This window comes from Kogia breviceps, chromosome 1, assembly GCF_026419965.1.
Source record: "Kogia breviceps isolate mKogBre1 chromosome 1, mKogBre1 haplotype 1, whole genome shotgun sequence".
Taxonomy (NCBI): Eukaryota; Metazoa; Chordata; class Mammalia; order Artiodactyla; family Physeteridae; genus Kogia; species Kogia breviceps.
The window spans coordinates 197,507,150-197,522,313 of NC_081310.1; the positions used below are offsets into that span (position 1 = coordinate 197,507,150).

At 52.1% G+C, this 15,164-nt stretch overlaps 1 protein-coding gene across 16 annotated transcripts in view; it reads right to left on the bottom strand.

The window, feature by feature from the left end:
- CAMTA1 (calmodulin binding transcription activator 1) overlaps positions 1–15,164 on the bottom strand; it is an 899,707-nt gene that overhangs the window by 738,614 nt on the left and 145,929 nt on the right. The gene's annotated exons all lie outside the window — the stretch shown is intronic.

Genomic DNA, 15,164 nt, shown 5'->3' on the forward strand with positions numbered 1-15,164 from the left:
TTGTCTGAGAGAGTTCCCCAATTAAAGCAGCCTCTGGGCAGAAAGAGGTGAGCAACGTAGATTCCAAGGTCAGGGAGATGGGAAATTCCCCGGGTGCAAGCTTAGGTCCTAAGCCCGCTGTCCAGGAGGAAGTCAGCCCAGAGGCAGAAAGGCAGGTCCCGGGTGATCTGTGCTTCTCCAGGCATGTGGGTGTGATGGTGAGGATGCCCCCACCCCACCCCACCCCCGCCAGGGCTGAGACGGGCATGCGTGGGGGAGGGGCCGCAGAGCAGGGTCAGGACCGAGGTCGCAGAGTGAAGGAACACTGACGGCTCTGGTCCCCGCCAAGTCCCCAAGGTGGGACCCTGGCCCCTCTGAGCTCTTCCGGTCTCTGCACAGCTGGCACTGGCCGGGGCCATTTCTAGAACCTTCCTCTCTCTCACACTGGGCTGGACTCCACAGAGGGACTCCATACTGAATTCCTTGAAGCTAGAACAGCAATGTAGAGAGAAAATGATGGGAAGGCCACCGGATGGGCTATTAGGCAAACATTAAAAACGATGTTTGCACAAAAATGACCGGGGGAAGTGCTCACAATATGTCGTTAAATGAAAAAGTAAGCTACCAACAACATGACCCCAATTTTATGAAACAAAACAGAACACACACATGCATAAAGAGACGGAAAGGGGCTGGAAGGAAATCAACCACAAGGTCAAGTTGTGACCTCCGGGCTCAGTGTCGGCCCATGAACTCCCTCCGTCTGTCAGGGATGCGGTGGCAGAGCATCATTTCACCCCACAGAAAAGCGGGAACAGGCACGTTTCCTTCCTCTGGGGCCCTGTGCTTAGGCCCTAATCGAGACTCCCGACCCCAGATCAGAAAGCTTGCCTGCAAATCGCGGCCAACGCTAAAGGAGAAACACAGCGGAGCTCTTCACTCCGCCGCCTCCCCTTCTGCCCCAGGAACAAAGGCTGTGCCCTGTTGGCAGCGCCTCCCGAGCGGGAACAGTGCAGACCCCCGCAGGAGGCCGGCACAGCCCTCGGGAACACCCCCAGACACCCCGCTTGCTGGGCAGTCCGTGACGGGAAGTGCCCCACCTCACAGAGCCCTGGTCCCACTTCTCGGCCCCCGCTGTGGCGGTCCTCGCTGCTATGACCCGCTCTCCCCTCACAGCACGGGGCACGACTGCCCCTCGGTCCCACCCTGGTTGGGGGTGGGAGGCGGGGATGGGACTAGTTGTGGCCAATGAGCCGTGAACCGACACATCACTTCTGGCCGGAACATTTCATACCCAGGTCAGGACCCCAGAGCTCTCGCTTGCGCGCCAGCGCAGGGACCAGTGTGCCTGAGATGGGGGCTGCCCCATCAGCCAGGTCCCCGCGTGGCCACAGCGAGCCCCTGCTACCTGCAGTGACCTGAGGCAGGAGTGAGCAGTCACCTGCTGCTGTTTCAAGTCGCCGAGCCGTGGGGGCCACTGTTCCCGGTCTGTCCTGACGCGCAGGTTGGAGGAACCAGGCACAGAAGGCACTTGGGCTCTTTTTGCACCATGCAAAACCCCCAAACTCTCAGCCCTGGATGCCAAGGGAACACCCCACTGTCTGTGATCTAAACACGTAACACACAACACACCATCAAGACAGGAGGCTGCCGAGACGTCGCAGGAGCTGACAGCCTCCAGGGGCCCCACGCTCCTCTTTGCAGTTAGGCTTGTGTGCAAAGGGAGACCGTGCAGCTCGGTCCGGGGGGCAGGAGAAGGCGGGCCCCTTCCTCTCTGCCTCCTCCCCGGGCTCCCCCAGCTGACACTGTCCCCTGCCCCAGGCAGAGAAGGCCCTGCTCAAGCATCCAGGAGGCAATGGTGGTGGCCGAGCCGAGAGCCAGCCGGCAGAGGGAAAGGCCCAAGGACTCATCCATCCCTGTGCATCGTGGGACCCACCCGGGGCCTGGAGTCAGGCACATGTGGATTCTAGCCTGGCTCTGCCTGTCTCTTGCTGTGTGGCCTCAGCAGATGAGCCCGCCCATCCGAGTTTCTTTCTCCTTCCCTGTCAGATGGGGTAACGCCAGCTCTTCTGAGGCTGGTTGTGAGGAGGGGATAAGAGGGTGGGCCAGCAACAGAAGTTACCGCCCTGCCCTCCTGTCACTGACTCGTTGGGTGGCTTTGGGGACGACCCCAAAATTCTGTGCCTTCTTTTGAAAAATGAACTTGGACTAAGGGAGCTCTAAGATGGAAAAACTGAGGATCAAAAATACAAAATCACTGCTGAAGGCCAGACAGAGAGTGAGTTGCCCAAGGCTCTGACTCCAAAGTCCAGGTTCTGTCCACCCCAATCTGGGTCTCCAGACGGTGAGGGTCTGAAGCGGGGGCTGGGTGGGTGGATTCCTGGCCAGCAGCCTCTCTACAGCACTTCACAGCTTTGTCAACTCTGTCCCTGCCTGCAGGGAGTTTCGGAGGGCTTAGGGGTTTATTTTTTACTTTTTTTTAATTGAAATATAGTTGACTTACAGTGTTATGTTAATTTCTGCTGCACAGCAAGGTCACTCAGTTATACACATACAGACATCCTTTCTTATATTCTTTTCCATTATGGTTTATCCCAGGATATTGAATATAGTTCCCTGTGCTACACATTAGGACCTTGTAGTTAGGACCATTCTATATATATGTAACAGTTTGCATCTATTAAGCCCAAACTCCCAGTTTATCCCTCCCCCACCCTGCCTGGAGTTTCATAATCTTGTAGCAGAAGACTGGATCTTGGAATACAGAGGGAAAGGAAAGTCACAAAGGGGACAGCACCATCTTCCCAGAATTCTCACCCACAGCATCACCCCTCACGTCTGTAAAAACGGGGCCACCCTGTGTACGTCTGTCCCCATGGCATCTGGTGCCGCCCCCGGGCAACCAAACGGCATCACCTTGACATCAGCATCAGAGGCTGCAGTTCCCACGTGGGACCGGCCCCAGGCCCGTCTGGGGAAACTTTGAGATGCCAGCAGTTCAAAGACCCTCACGCCTACGAGGCGCCAAAGCCACTATCATCCTCCTCCCCTAACCCCGCTTCCCCCGGGGAACTGCCAGGTTCCCTGAAATGGGGCTGAAATGGGACCAACTTAACCCATTTCCGTTAATCATCAGTTCTAAAGATAAAGTCGGGGAGTGGATTAGTCACAGGGACTGGATTAGTCAGACTTCTCTCGGAAAAGGCAGGAGTTCACGCGAGCAGGTCTCAGCTTTTCCCTGAAACATTATCCAGCCTCGCTTGACAGCAGCTAAACCACCGTGGGGGCGGGGGGCGGGGGTGTGACACAGTGAGGGGACACATCTCAGGGAGAGACAGAACCTGGCAAGGCTGGCCTTGTGGGGACGGGTCTTATTCCATGTTTGTTTCCCTTTAATGAATTCCCTTAACGGTCTGGGGCCTTGGGCGTGCGTGGAGTCGCTCACTTAGCCCCTTTAACCATCAGCTTTCTGAGCAGCAGCAAGGAGATGGTGTGTACAGTGTCCGGCGGAGCCGCTGGTGCGTGGAAGAGATTCCATCCACATCACGTCCCACCCCGTCCCTACCATGCCAGCATTTCCCAGAGGCCAGGCCAGCCACTCAACCTTTCTGAGCATCTGTCCCTCATCAGTAAAATGGGGACGACAAAACTCATCCCTTTTACGTGACGGGGCTGCTGGAGGATGAAATGAGAGGGGGAAGAGGGAGCCTCCGCGGGAGCATAAGTGTTACGGTCTCCATTCTGCTCTCTTGCTACACGTGTCCATATGGGGGGCCATCCTGCCACAGAGAGAGGAACTTACTGCTGCTAGTGAGACTTTCAGAGTTTGTCATTAAACCTGCTGGACGTCATCAATCATCTTGGCCTTGGTCTCTTTCCAAGTCCCCACCATTTTTAGAGATGGTGCTGTGGGAGGAGAAGGCATTCCAACAAGTAACCTGCAGGGAGCAGTTCTGGGCTGACTCCACAGCCTACCACTCGTCAGCTGGTAGGGTGTGGGGCCTTAACTTCTCTAAGCCTCAGTCTGGCTATCTGTCAAATGGGAATAAAAACTATAATTACTTTACTGGGATGATGTGAGGATTAATTAAAATTCATTTATTCCTTCGATTCAACATTGTACTTGAGGTTCCAGTCAGGGAAATTAGGCAAGAAAATAAAATAAAACGTCAGATTGGAAAGGAAGAAATAAAACTATCTTTATTCACAGATGAGATGATCTCATACATAGAAAATCCTAAGGAATACACACACACACACACACACACACACACACACACACACACACACACCCCTACTAGAACTAATAACAAATTTAGCAAGGTTGCAGGATACAAGATCAATACACAAAAATCAATTTGTATACACTTGCAATGAACAAGTCCAAAAATGAAATTAAGAAAACAATTGCATTTGTAATAGCATCAAAGGGATAAAATACTTAGGAATAAATTTAACAAAAGTAGTGCAAAACCTATACTCTGAAAACTACTAAACACTGTTAAAAGAAATTTAAGATCTAAATAAATGGAAAGACATCCCCTGCTCATGGATTAGAAGGCTTAATAGTGTTAAGATGACTATATTCCCCCACACTGATCTACAAATTCAACACAATCTCTATGCAGCTGGCTTCTTTGCAGAAACTGACAAGCTGATTCTAAAATTCATATGGAAATACAAGGGAGTCAGGATAGCCAAACAATCTTTAGTAGAACAAATTGGAGGCCTCCCACTTCCCAATTTCAAAATTTACTACAGAGCTACAATAATCAAGACAGTGTGGTACTGACGTAAGTACAGATATATAGATCAACAGAATAGAACAGAGCATTCAGAAATAAACCCTCACATTTATGGTCAATTGATTTTCTTTTATTTATTTATTTATTTATTTATTTATTTATTTATTATTTTTTTTGGCCATGCCACGCGCCATGCAGGCTCTAAGTTCCTTGACCAGGGATCCAACCCATGCCCCCTGCAGTGGAAGCGCAGAGTCTTAATCACTGGACCTCCAGGGAAGGCCCTGGTGAACTGATTTTCAACAAGGATGTCAAGACCATTTAATAGGGGGAGAATTGTCTTTTTAACAAACAGTGCTGGGACAACTGGAAATCCACAGAAGAATGAGGCTGGACCCCTACTTCACACCATATAAAAAAATAACTCAAAATGGGCCATAGACCTAAATGTAAGAGTGAAAACTATAAAACTCATAAAAGAAAACATAGGGATAAATTTTCATGAGTTTGTATTTGGCAATGGTTTCCTATGTGTGACATCAAAAGCACAAGCAATCAAAGAAAAATAAATTGGACTTCATCAAAACGTAAAACTTTTACGCTTCAAGGAACAGATCAAGAAAGTGAAAAGGCAACCCACGGAATAGGAAAGAATGTTTCAAATCATGAGGAACTTGCATCTAGAATATATTTAGAAACTCTTACAACAACAACAATAATAAAAAGACATAATTTTAAAATGGGCGGGGCTTCCCTGGTGGTGCAGTGGTTGAGAGTCCGCCTGCCGATGCAGAGGACGCGGGTTCGTGCCCCAGTCCAGGAAGATCCCACATGCCGCGGAGCGGCTGGGCCCGTGAGCCATGGCCACTGAGCCTGCACGTCCGGAGCCTGTGCTCCGCAACGGGAGAGGTCACAACAGTGAGAGGCCCACATACCGCAAAAAAAAAAAAAAATTCTAAAAATGGGCGAAGAATGTGAACTGACATTTCTCCAAACAAAATAAGCAAATGGAAGATATACAAATATGCAAATGGAAGAGTCTCAAAATTAGTCACCAGGGAAATGCAAATCAAAACCACATGAGAAAAACATAAATAAAAAAATAAAAATTTTAAAAAAACCACATGAGGGCTTCCCTGGTGGCGCAGTGGTTGAGAGTCCGCCTGCCGAGGCAGGGGACACGGGTTCGTGCTGCGGTCCGGGAGGATCCCACATGCCACAGAACAGCTGGGCCCGTGAGCCATGGCCGCTGAGCCTGCGCGTCCGGAGCCTGTGCTCCGCAGCGGGAGGGGCCACAACAGTGGGAGGCCCGCGTACCGCAAAAACAAAAACAAACAACCACATGAGACACCACCTCACACGCATTTGGATGGCTATAATCAGAAAGAAAGATAATGTTGGTGAAGATGCAGGGAAATTAAAATTCTCGTACGCAGCAGGGAGGAATGTAAAATAGTGCAGCCACTCTGGACGACAATCTAGCAGCTCCTCAAACGGTTAAAAGTAAAGTTTCCATATGCCCCAGCAATTCCACTCCTAGGTATACACCTAAGAGAAATCAAAATATATGTCCACACAAAAGGGATTGTGCATGAATGGTCACAGCAGCATTATTCATAACAGCCAAAAAGTAGAAACAACCCAAATGTCCATCAGCTAATGAATGGATAACCAAAATATGATATATCTATACAGTGGAATATTATCCAGCAATACAGAAACGAATGAAGAACGGATACCTGCTACAATGTGGATGAACCTTGGAAACATCATGCTAAGGAAAAGAAGCCAGACACAAAAGATCACCTATTATATGATCCCGTTTATATGAAATGTCCAGAAGACAGTAATCTTTAGAGACAGAAAACAGGTTAGCGGTTGCCTAGGGCTAGAGAGATTGCGGAGTGACAGCTAAAGGGTTTCTTTGGAGGGTTATGAAAATGCCCCAAAATCGGCTGCGCTGATGGTAGCGCAGCTCAGTGAATACACTAAACCCACTGAATTGTGCGCTTTAATGGGTGAATCATATGCTGTAGGAATTATATCGTAATAAAGCTGCTACAGAAATAGAATCATGTATTCATTCAACACGTATTTACTGAGGACCTATTACGTACCAAGCACTATGCTAGGTGCTCAGGAAACATCAGTGAACAAAACAGAAAAGATTTCTGCCCTCTAAGAGTAGAAGACAGATAATCCACATAATGCAAAAGTAAATTAGATGATATGCTAGAAAGTGATGAGTGCTAATATTTTGAGAAGGAGAACCAGGTCAGGAGGATTGGAAGTGAAGAGGAGGGGCGGATGACACAACGTTAACTGGGGTGATCAGGGCAGGTGTAACGCCCGAACAAAGACCTAAGGGAGGTGAGGGAGAAAGCCCTCAGGGAAGGGCGTCCGGGCGGAGGGCACAGAGGGCACAGCCTGTGCCTGTGCCTGTACCGGAAGCAGGGTTGAGCCCAGCTCGGCGTGGCCGCAGGGGAGTGAGGACTAGAGGGCAGGAGTAAATGAGGCAGTGTGGCATCGTGTGGCCGTGGGCTTCTCCACCAAGAGAACTAAAATGCCGTGTGGTCTGACGTGCGGTTTTGCTGTGTTGTTTTTTTCCTTTCAGTACAGTTGATGAACAATTTTTTTTTTCATTTTTTTATACAGCAGGTTCTCATTAGTTACCCATTTTATACATATTAGTGGCTACATGTCCATCCCAATCTCCCAGTTAGTCCCACCACCACCACCCCCCACCACTTTCCCCCCTTGGTGTCCACATGTTTGTTCTCTACAACTGTGTCTCTATTTCTGCCTTGCAAACCGGTTCATCTGGACCATTTTTCTAGGTTCCACATATATGCGTTAATATACGATATTTGTTTTTCTCTTTCTGACTGACTTCACTCTGTATGACAGTGTCTAGACATACAATATTGCTTAAGTTATAGGCGAACAGTATAGTGGTTCAACATTTTTAAAGGTTATACTCCATTTATGGTTATTATAAAATATTGGCTATATGCCCTGTGTTGCACAATAAAGCCTGGTGGCTTAGTTTATACGTAGTAGTTTGCACCTTCCACTCCCCTACCCCTACACAGCCCCTCCCCGTTTCCCTCTCCCCACTGGTAACCACTGGTGTGCTCTCTGTATCTGTGAGTCTGTTTCCTTTTTGCCATATTCTCTAGTTTGTTGTGTTTTCAGAGTCCACATAAAAGGGATATCATATAGTGTGTGTCTTTCTCTGTCTGAATTATTTCACTTAGCATAAAACCCTCCAAGTCCATCCATGTTGTTGCAAATGGCAAAATTTCCTTTTTATGGCTGACTAATATTCCATTGTGTGTGTGTGTGTGTGTATACACACACACACACACACACACACACACACACACCCCACATCTTCTCTATCCATTCATCTGCTGATGGACGCTTAGGTCGCCTCCACGTCTTGGCTATTGTAAATAGTGCTGCCGTGAACACTGGGGTGCATGTATCTTTTCAAATTAGCGTTTTTGGTTTTTCCGAACATATGCCCAGGAGCGGGATTGCTGGGTCACAGGGTAGCCTGACCTGTGTTTTAAACAATCACTCTGTATCTGTGCACCCAGATTCAGAGAACATTGTTCACAAGAGCCAAAGGGTAGAAGCAACCCAAGCGTCCGTGGACAGATGAATGGACAAACAAAATGTGCTCCATCCATACAATGGAATGTTAATCCGCCTTAAAAAGAAGGAAATTCTGCCACAAGCTACAATGTGGATGAACCTTGAAGACATCACACTCAGTGAAATAAGTCAGTTGCAGAAGGACAAGTACTATATGATTCCACTCACATGAGGTGTTCAGAGGGGTCAAAATCGTAGAGAAAGGAAGTAGATGGTGGGTGCCAGGAGCTGGAGGAGGGAAAAACAGGAAGTTAGCGTTTAATGGAGACAGAGTTTCCGTTTCGCAATATGAAAAGAATTCTGGACACGGACGGTGGTGATGGCTGAACGTTCCCATTAAGTGCGTGGGGTGCACTTAATGCCCCTGAACTGCACACTTAAAACGGCTAAAATGGTCAATTTTATGGTATGTGTATTGCAATTACCACAATTATAAATAATTTAAAAGAAAAAAAGGAATCACTCTGGCGGCCAAGCCGGGAGGGGACTGAAGGGCGAGGGCAGAGGAGGGAGATGAGCTAGGAGGCTGGTGGGCAGCAGCGTCCACCACCTGTTTCTGGCACTTCCCCACCCTCCGATGACGCCCCATAACCTCTTTCCCTTGACCTCGGGGGCAGTAACTTTCCAGAGTGCAGCAGCCCCAAGGGGCTCAGCGGGAGAGAAGGGGACCACAGCCGAGCCCTGAGGCCTCCACAGGAGATGGAGGTGGCAGGAAACCAGGAAACCATGGCGTCCCAGAAGCCAAGTGGACCACTCCAGAGAGAAGGAGGGATCAGCCACGTTAGATGCTGCCGGCTGTCAAGGGACATGAGGACCGCCCACTGCATCAGCCACAGGCAGGTCACTGTGGCCCTGCGGAGGGCTATCCCCCGCGGAGTGGCCGGTGCAACCCCCAGCACAATAGGAGGGGGCCCTCAGACATTACCGGAAGCTGCCAGGGCTGGGCCTCCCTGCACTCACGTTCCCAGTCTGCCCCGAGGCACCGTCCCGTGCTCCCCGCACCCGCTCCGGGCACACGACAGGCTGCCCAGGTGTGCCCTGGCGGCGGCACCGCTGAGTCAGGGCTGCCCAAGGCCACCGGCTGAATGCCCACCTCCCAGCACAGGTGCAGTGGAATCACCAGGGAGGGGACGGCCTGGCCTGCGCGTTGCCCTCCCCCTTCTGAGCTCTCCCCCTTCTCTGCTGGTCGCACGAAGAGCCCATGGTTTTAACTCCAGGGTTTATCCACCAGCCAAATGAAGAGGACTATTTTACAAAATTATAATACTGCATGAAATTGCTAAGTACATATATAAGGCTAATGTCACTGTAATATTAAAATACTAAATTCATTTATACACTTTTTATTTAAATTGCTGGGGCAACTTGCCATCGTTGATTAAAAATTCCGAACAGGGTGTATTGTATGGGCCAATTATGAAACAGGGTGTACGCTCTGCGAACAGCACTTGTAATGTGCAGGAAACCATTTGTAAAATGAGATTTCTTTAAAGAAAAAAAATGGTGAGGAGAGAATGAGGGCATGGAGGCAGGCCTGCGTGCAGCCCGTGGAACCAAGGGCACAAGTTCCCACGCTGAACCCCGTGGGCCAGGCTCCCCCCTGTGACGGCAGCACAGCCCCACGTGCACCCCCAGCCATGCTGCCCCAGCAAGGCCAGCTGGACTCCCCTGGTTTTCAGACTCTGGGGGCTGAATTTATCGAGACTCAGGCCTCCCACCTCTCCTTCTGGAGTCCTGGGAAAGAGCCCTGAGAGGCCACACCCGGCTTCTGGCCCATCCCAGGCACTGCCTGGCTCGGCAAGGTTACAGGGCAGTGCAGCCCTCCTGTACGGCCTCCACCTGGCCAGAGGTCACCCACAGACCACTCTGAGCATTTGACCACTGCCCTCAGGCTGGCCTCGGTCGGCCTGCAGGGCTGCCCAGAAGTGCCCCTCAGCCCGTGGGGTCAGGAGCTGGTGGATCAATGCCCCAGCTCCGTCCCCCCCGCACCGGGGCCACGTTGCGGTGTGCTCTAGCCGTCTCTGAGCCCACAGTGCTAACTGCTCATTGACTCCTGAGCGGTCGCCTCCTACACGAAGCACTTGCACCCAAATCTGTGCCTCAGGGTCGGGAGGCACACGACGACATCAAGGCCCTGTGCTCTCCAGATCACAGCTTCCTTGATGTCGAACGGACACGCTAGCGTCTGACCCTGGAGGGACTGGGATCAGGGAAGAGCTGCTGGAGAGCTGGGAACCTGTGAGATCCCAGGCGGCAGGGTCTCCCGACGGTGTCCTGCGGCTTCAAGCACTCCGGCGCCCAGCGCCCGTGGACAGCACCGAGGCTGACTTAGGGGTCCTGCCGGGACTCCCCTCCAGTCGTGAGATGCCCCCGGGGGTGTGCCCAGAGAGGCAGCGGCAGGTGGAGGGAGGAGAGGGTCCCAAGTCCTTCCCTGTCCCACACTTACTGGCTGGTGGGCTCCTCCGGGCTAGGAGACTATCCCCGCCCACCTGTCAGGAGACTGAGGATGCCACGAGCAGGTGAGGCTCGCGCTGGCCTGGCCCCGCACGGGAAGAAATAGGCGACGATGGTGACCAAGACGGAGACAAAGGCGACGATGACACCTGCAGGGCGGACAGCGGCCTTCTCCGTCCTCCCGACTGTGACCCACGTCACACCATCACACCCCTGATTCTACCGCTCCTGGAGTCCCTGGAGGGTTACTCGTTTCAGGCTCCTGGCTCCCCAAAAAGCTCAGCAATCTCTTCTGAGCGTTCACTGAACAATCCACGGCCCAGAGCCCAGCACCAGTTCCCCGACAGGGGCTCCGTCCCGGCCTCCCGGTTGGACGGTTTAAGGCTCCACAGAGATGCAGGCAGAGGCACCGGGATGCTTGGCGCTGTTCTCGGGGAGCTCGCGGCCCAGGGGAGGAGACATTCATTCATCCATCCGTCCACTAAATATCTGTTGCAGGCCTACTAGGCGCTGTGGGTGGGCTAGTCACTAGAGATGCTGGGATGGACAGCTAAGGCCCGTGATCTCGTGGAGCTCGAGGCAGCGAGGGGGCAAATGCTAAGCCAAAGCCCTCCGGGAGTAAATCAACGCCAGGATGAAAACAGACCTTGCACTGTGATCAGCAGTGACCGGGGTTACCTGCTTTGGGCAGGAAGGAAGGCTTCCCTGAGGGGACACCTGGGCAGCAAGAAGGACCTGTGTGATGTGTCCAGTGATGGAGGAGAAATGGGTGCGGCAGCAGAGGCCGGGCGAGGGAATGGGGCTGAGCAGACGCCCCGTAGCCCGAGACGCGCGGCCAGGAGGCCGCCCCACGGGGTCGGGCGCCGCCACTGTCCCGAGGACGGGGCGGCACTGGCTCGTGAGCCCGGACTGTGGGCAGCGCCACCGCTGGTTCCAAGGCCCGTCCGCACATCGCCGTGGTGACTCCCTTCCACTGGAAAACAATCATGTTTACTTTCCTTTCTACATTCTGGACTGAGGCCATACGGTAATTACCAAACGCACAACCCGTAATGTGTTCTCAACTGCCTCTGCGTACTCTGTGGTTATGGAATAATACGTTACGTGCTTAATAAAAATTAATGTGGTAAAGAGAGTCATCAGCCTCACTTGGAAATACAATCGGCATTAATTTCTTGTCCATAGTTACCCTGATGAGCCAGTCACGACGTGGCCCGTCTCCTCGACCTTTGACACAATCCGCGTGGGAGAGGTCTGCTCCTCTGGCCACGGCCGCAAGTCACGCTGGCCCAGGGTCTGGTGACGACAGCGTGAATGTAGGTGCAGCCCTGCGAGCCATCACGACCCCCTGAGTGCCCTGAGCCTTGGGTCCCCGGCGCCGGGCCTACAGCCTACATGTAGCTAGTATCTGCTGAGAGCTGGTCTCTGAGCCACAGATCGGTCTGGCTCTGTGGTGGTGGGGAGCTGGTGTAAACCCCGAGATCCCGTTGCGAGTGTGCGGCCGCGGGCAGCAGACGCGAGCGCAGGATGTCCCCGTGCTCTGGGGGCTGCCACCCTGTCACGTGTCCAGGCAGCTCAGCCCGGAAGACGGAGTCACAATCCCGCTCAGCCTACACGACAGTCAGGCATCAAACCCAGAGCCCCCGACGGGCCGGCCGCTGGGTGCCAGAGGAGGCACGGGGGACCGGAGAGACACAGGTCAGGCCTCCTGGAGGCCGCGCGGCCAGGGCAGAGGGGGATCTGAGTGCGGGCCACTCAGCACGGGCCCCCTTGCTCTGACTCATCACGAGAAAACAGGCGACACCAACAGGACCAGCATAGGCGGGGGACAGTGCGGCTTGTGAGGGACGGCAGAGACCACAGAGCAGACCCGGGGGGGCAGCGCGGCTGAGTGTCTGTGCCCAGGCCTTCCAGGCAAGCCACCAAAGGGCCCCGTCCCTGTCCCAGTCCAGGGGCGACGGCTCCAGCACTGCCAGGACGGAGCAGAGGCTCCCTTCCCACTGGGGCTCCCTGCTGCAGGCTGTGACTCTCCCTGGGGAGCCCTCGGGCCAGGACCCCCAGCACCTCCTCCAGGTACCCTCACGGCTCTGCCCCCGCCCCCACCAGCCTTCTCCCAGTGGTCCTAGTCCCCAGAGCTGAGGGGCTGTCAGCCACACGGGAACAGAAATGCCCAAGCACCCGTCTTCAAACTCAAAATTGTTGATGTCCTCAAGCTTTTTTCTTAAAAAGGACAGAGTTGGCTTTCTCTTTCCTTCCTTTAACCTATAAAATTCAATCTATATATTTAAATTTCCTACGTGAAAAAGTACAATTGAGGGAATGGGTTCCAGGGTCTGGCTTCAAGTCCTAGCTCTGTCACTTACCTAAACTTCAGTTTTCTCAACTGTAAAATAAGCAGAATAATGTCTACCTCGTGGGATTACAGGAGATGACACGTTTAAAAGACTCAGCCAAGGGCCTGGTACAGAATAAGTGAGGAGGAGGAGGAGGAGGAGGCAGAATACGGTCATGGTCATGAGGGTGGACTCTCTCTGGTGCACAGACCAAACCTGATCAATGCGTGGAAAGCCTGGTGGCTACAAGAACTCTGCTCACAGCCCAAATCCATCAGGCAGGACTCTCCCTCCTCCCCCAGCCTCAGGCCCCGCAGGCTCAGCAGAGGCGATCCTGCATCCTTCCTCATCACAGAGAAGGTCAGAGGAAATGAGCCCCTCCCCGTGCCAGCGCACATTCACAGAACCCTCATCCCCTCCTGCCCCCCTCCACAGGCATCCACCTCCAGCCACGGGCAGCACAAGGCACCGTCAGAAACACTCAACATCATCTCTCCCTTGCGTCCCAACTGCTAACCCAGTTACCGTATTTTACTTTCAGTGGAAATTCCATCACTTTGTACTAAATCCCACCATACACAAAACATCGAGTGGCTTCTCCTGATAAGAAGAGATACAGCCGGAATATTGCCACATTATGTACTGCCGATTATCTGGGCTTTTCTTGTTGAAAAGTGCATCATCTTAGGTGCAGGTTAATGGTACACACTCCTGACAGCCAAGCCAGATTCCCCCTGACCTGCACTCCACGAAATCTGACACATTTCACCCAAGTCGGAGCGCTGCTGCCCTTCCCAGGGTTTCAGTGTCCAGAAGACAAACAGGAGGGCAGTTCTGTGGGTCACCCTCTAGGCTCAGGCTCACCACTCCAAACGGCTGGACCTCTCACAGACACAAGTCATAAGAACACAGGGGCTGCCCGGGAGCCAGGAGGCCAGGGCTCCAGTCCCAGACTTCCCACCGTGCAAGCCCCGGCGCCTGCCCTCTGGCCTCTGTCCTCATCTGGTGAAAAAGAGGGTCCAGCCAGGGCCTCTCTAGGGCTCCTCCTGTCTGAGACGCTTCTCCAGAAACATGAGCATCCACCTTCAGCTTCACAGTCTAGGAAGGAAAATCATTCATTTCCGCTGAGAAAGGCCACGGAAAAGTTTACTTCTTGCAAATGTTTTCTTTACAAAAGCCAAATCCCAGAGCTGATAGGATGTGGGGCGGATTAGACAATTAAAGCAGGTGCACAGAATACAAATCTGCATTTGTTCGGCTGGGGCTGGGGAAGATCGCCACCCTTTCCTCCCACGAGTCAATTTACTCAGAGCTAGCAGCCTTCGCTCCAGATAAGCACATTGACTTTAAAATAAAGTGTGCGCCAACAGCTGCAGCCCTGTGACTGGAGCAGGCGGAGACGTGGCATGGAATGATAATTAAATATATTTTCATCATCCGTCATTTTTTTTTTTTTTTTTTTTTTTTTTTTGCTGCAGGTGCCAGGGTAATAAATCTGGACTCGCCTCTTTTGTCAGCTGGCAGTGAACACATTTTAACATGAAATCTCCCGGGAGGAATTAAGAGTCACTTGGCCTCTTGTAAAGGAGAAAGGGTTTTACTTCCAAACTGCTAAGTGGGGGGCTCACAGCTGATTGGTTTCATAATACTTTATTATTTGACAATATATATGCCCCAGGTTGTATTTCAGAATACCACACCTATGGGATAACCAGTGCTCCAGGAGATTTGCCATCCCATTCTAGAAGAAAAACTTGTTTGGGGAGATTTTCACCGCTATTGCTTTTTATGAATCCCAAATTTAACGTATTATTGACTAGGTAGATTCCAGTATTTTAAAACTTTCCCTCTGTTCTTTAAATTCCCCAGCAGCCTTCCCCCCCACCCCACCCCATAACACTCTGCAGGGAAATCTGCTGCCTTCGCCGCCTGTCGTGTGAGTTAAGTGCTTTCGATTGGCCTAAGGAGTTTGGATGACTTTTTATTTCGACAG